This window comes from Ananas comosus, linkage group 9 (assembly GCF_001540865.1).
Source record: "Ananas comosus cultivar F153 linkage group 9, ASM154086v1, whole genome shotgun sequence".
NCBI lineage: Eukaryota > Viridiplantae > Streptophyta > Magnoliopsida > Poales > Bromeliaceae > Ananas > Ananas comosus.
In genome coordinates, this window is record NC_033629.1 from 8,220,403 (window position 1) to 8,225,285 (window position 4,883).

Consider the following 4,883-nt stretch of genomic DNA (forward strand, 5'->3'; position numbering starts at 1 on the left):
TCGTTTCGGCTCTACTTCGCACCGATCGATGTCAAAACCATTCCAACACCTTTGGAACTCATTTTTACTCTTACAAACTTGTTGGAATACCGAATGGAACTTGTCCCAACCGTTCAATCGCCCACTTTGGTCCATTTGGCCAAAGTTAGCCAATATCGTTGAAATTCGATATCTCACATTCTCCACCCCTTAAAAGGAGTTTCGTCCTCGAAACAACTCAACCCTTAACTCGAACAAAACTCTTACCTCAATCCTCAAACAAGTGAGGATGATTCGCTTTCATCTGGTCCTCGAGTTCCCAAGTGGCTTCGCGATCGTCGTGATTGCTCCACAGGACTTTAACATAGAAAATTTCTCGATTCCTTAGCTTACGCACCTCTCAAGCCAAAATCTCTACCGGAAACTCTTCATAATCCATTTTTTCCAAATTTGCCACTTGTTGTTTTTTTTTCTCTTTAACCTACCTTTTTGCTGGAAAAAAAAAAAGAAAATAGACTTCACCATGACTTCCAGCACTATTAGACCATGAAAGTGGTGATTTTGTTTCATCAAAAACAATTCTAATTTGCAACAATACCCTTTCTCTCTCAAATTCCCCAAATTGAATATATGAATTCAATTTAATATTTGAATTTAAAACCTCAAAAAAATTATTTTTTGAATTTGAATTTATGATTTCTGGTCATGTGGGGTGTTAGGTGCTATAACTGCAAGAATAAGGATTATTTTGCTCGTGATTTGCTGAGCAGAGGCAAGTAACCCTTTCACTCTGTTCACCTTGTTCCTTTGCTCGCATGCTTTAATAGCTCATTCTTTTTTGATTGGATAGTGGATAAACAAACACATAGTACGTGATGAAGAGGGCTTTGTAGATTGACACCTATCATTATTTGTATGGAGAGTATTATGAAATTTACACCGATCACAAGAGTCTCAAATATCTATTTATGCAAAAAGAGTTAAACTTGAGACAATGCCGGTAGTTGAAACTATTGAAAGATTATGATGTGACTATACTGTATCACTCCGGCAAGTCTAACATAGTAGTTGACGCATTAACCCATAAACGATGAAAAGTTTGAACATGATGCATGATTACTGCAATAGATGCCACTATTAGAGAAGATGAGGTTGTTCGGACTAGAGGTTGTATCCCTTGGGGTTTCAACAAGACTATCTATGGTTTTGCTACTCACTATATCGGAAAAGATAAAAGAAAAACATGTATAGACCTGAGTTTGATGAAGGTGCGAGCATATGTTGAGAGTGGGCAGACATGAAAGTTCAGCATAGATGTGTCTAGAGTGATATGGTTCAGAAACCAATTATGTGTGCCTATGGATTCTAAGATCCGTGAAGGGATTTTGAGGAAAGCATGTAATTTTTTTTATAGTATATTAAAGATATTATGATTTATAAGGATTTGAAGGCACATTATGTAGTATCTTGAACTTTGCAAAATTATAGAAGTTGGAAGTGGGGCTGAGGAGTGGCATGTAACCACAGGTCCTAATATTTGTAAAGGTGTTGTGGGTCAATTTGGAGAGCTATTAGACTTTTGGATGTAAGAAAGTGCGTCGTTGAAGCGACTCCTAAACTTATTGTATATTAGTATACTGAACTTCAATAAATTGCAAAGTTCGAGTGAGGAATGACATTTGGAACCTTCCCACATGTTTTAAAGGGTTTAAAGATGTTTACAAATAAGTTTGAGAGTGATTGGAAAGCTAGAAGTGAGAAAGTGCATTGCAATTGCAAAATGTGCAATTTTTGCATTGGTGTACCGGTACAAGCCTAATACTGTACCGGTACAGCAAGCAGCAGCAGCTGCAGCTGCGTGGCAGCAAGGTTGTTTTGGTCTTTTCACATCCTTTACTCATCCCTATCCTCCCAGCTCGACCCTTGGACCTCTTCAGAAGTTGCTGGAGCTCAGGAGAGAGTCTTCCACCTTCTCTCTTTCTCTCTCTCTAGGTTTTTTTTCTCTCTAGAGAAAAGCCGCCGATTCGCGCCGTTTTCGCACCGCGCTCGTTGCTCGCTGATAGGAGGACTCAAGGGAAGTCTTTGGCACGTGGGGAGAAGGAGTTTTGCTGTGTTTTCTGTGAGGTTATCACCAGGAAAAGCTGAATCTCAGCTTTAGAGAGGTACTCAACTTGATTTCTCTCTAATTCATAGTTTAGTGTCAGATTTTGACGCGTTTTGGTTTCGTTGCTTCCATCTGTGTGTAACAGGGATTCCAGCAGCTAGAGGAGAGATTTTTAGCTGTGAATTGACCCCCTTAGACCAGGGATGATCTAATTTGAAGCTTGCTTAAGGTAATTAGCTACTTACAAAGCTAATTCGGAACTAAATGCGATTTGTTGGAACAACTTGATGCAGTTTCGTATGATCTCTTCGCAGTAGGTCTTTGAGTCTCTTTGAGCTGAACTTGTACTCTTAGAAGCTGGTTTGGAAGCTATTCTACCCTGTGGTAAGCAGGAATTTCAAGTTTAAAACTGATTGAGTAAAATTTGACTATAATAGCTTATATGTAAGCATATTCATGTCGTTTCGGTATTGTGCGCAGCAAGAAGGTATAGTTGACCCTTCGACCGCCTTCTACTAGCATTGGAGGGCCTTTTGGAAGCTTAACTTGAGGTATTATACTAGCCCAAAATAGGGATTTAAGGGTTACTTTGTACTAAGTACAAATTAGGCCGAAATCGGACATTTCGGTCGTCCTTTTGACACAGTGTTGATGTTTGTTTTCAGCAGGGTTGGAGCCTTGTGGAGCTGATTATTGCGACTTCTTGTGACTATTTGGAGCTTAGTACTAGGTGGGTTTGACTTAACCAGAGCAAGTGAAGCTCCCCCTATGTTCTATATGTATGGAATTAATATAGTTGGGCGATATTGGCACAATATGGTTGTTTGAAACTTCTTTGCCATAACCTTGAATAGAACCTCTATGAAATAGAGAGAACTCATGCGTAATTGTACTTATGCTTATGTTTATGTTTATCGGTAGTTAAGTTAAATAACTAATGGGTATGATAATTATGCTTCTGTAAAGTAGAGAACAATGATATTCTCATGACTTTATCGATTATAAAGTAGAGAACAATGACATGCCATGTGACTATGTTGATAGTGCCATGATAGTAGAAAGACTCTAATGCCATATATGAACTAGCATTACTCTTACATGTTTGTTATCTAGTGGATACTAGTCGTTATTAATATTGGCTATATTGAAATTCCGATCAAAGGATCGAGAGCAAGAATATTGTGAGCTAATTGTGATAGCTGAGACATGTTGGACTGTGGATATGCTTGCTTGCCATCGTGCTCATTCGCACACGCTTGTGAGGGTCGCTCCCTACAAGCTGGCACTCCGGAGTTGGCCTACGCGACAGTTGCTCGCCCGTGCGGGATTGGGTGCCGAAGTGGATTGCCGTGGGGAGTGTATACTACCACGGGGCCATTAGGCGCGGCGCAAGCTGGATTACCCTGGGTAGATCCCTGTGAATGAAAGGAGAATGCTAAAGAAAATTGGACAGTAATGAATGATTCTCAGTTATCGTGTATAGTAGTTACTTACACATTTATACTTATGTTCATGCTTATCATAGTTGCTATGCTTCTATTATTTACTTAATTCATTACTGTTGAGATTATGATTACACATTACTTTCACACTCATTACCTGTTAGCATTGCATAATTGTATATCATGCAATTACTGCTTTTACTTTCATTCAGTACATCATGAGCCTAGTGGTGTAATTCGCCGAGGCTGGCGGCTTACCCACTGGGAACTATTGTTTATAGTTCTCACGCCCTTTTGTTGTTTTTTTTTTTTACAGAGCCATCTACAGGAGAGGCTAGGAATCGTGGCAAGGGAGTCGCGTCTAGCTAGACATTGCTAGGGGCATGCTAGTCGATCACCTTGCTACTCGGGCTACGGCCGAGGGTGATGTCCAGTCTATAGCGAGACTACCATTGTACAGATATTTTGTGTACCCTGTGTTGTATATGAGTTTTGGATCCAGATATGGCAGTTTTAGTACTTTCTTTTGTACTTATATTTTGGTTGGACACTCTGGTTCTTTTGTTGATAGTCTTTGTGACTTTTACTGTGCTCTGATACCAGGATAGGATTATCTTATGTTTTTACTCCTATCGACTTGTTTCTTGTAGACGCCTTATATACTACAGGTGTATGGCGGGTCTGTGCACGTACCGGATATGCTTCCGCTGTACCCGGGCGTGACACATTATTAGTGAACTAGGATGGAAAGAGATATTGGAAGATTTATAGTTTAGTGCTTAACTTGTCAGCAAGTAAAAAATAGAGCATAAACTCCCATTGGGCAAACTATATATAGAATCTTCCAATCCAAGTGTGGAAGTAGGATATGATCACTATGGATTTTGTGATTAGACTACAATGGTCTCAGGGTAGACACGATGCGATATGGGTGATAATAGACAAATTGATCAAGTTTGCTTACTTTATACCGATTCACACTACTGGACCAAAGAGTGACTCACTCGGGTATGCAGATTCAACTATTGGACTAGAGAGTGACTCGCCTGAGGAGGAGCACTCCGAGCCGATCAAACTGTACCAAGCTCAAAGCCAAAGTAGAAAGATCGTTGCTATATAGTCTCAAACACTCGTCTAACTTTTGTCGAGTGTAAGCTGATACAATGGTGGGGAGATCTTTTTTATTAGATTTAGGACTCTAAATGGCCAATTCTTGGAGAGAAACAGCCAAAACATTCGCTGGTCCAGGTGTCCGCGCAACAACTGAAGTGGAAGTCTCAACCGGAGGTTCGCCAGAGGAAGCTAGACCAACTCTCTCCCTCGTCCTGGTTTCATCTTCCACTTGTTTCCTCTATTCC

At 40.2% G+C, this 4,883-nt stretch overlaps 1 long non-coding RNA gene across 2 annotated transcripts; it reads left to right on the top strand.

Annotated features, from left to right (window-relative positions):
- LOC109714871 lies at nucleotides 2,563–3,864 on the top strand. 2 transcript variants are annotated; one of them, XR_002217443.1, is made up of 3 exons: nucleotides 2,563–2,634; nucleotides 2,749–2,813; nucleotides 3,842–3,863. It is a non-coding gene; the product is annotated as an uncharacterized LOC109714871 (long non-coding RNA). The 2 variants fall into 2 exon arrangements; XR_002217442.1 differs by having other exon boundaries at nucleotides 2,569–2,634; nucleotides 2,752–2,813; nucleotides 3,842–3,864.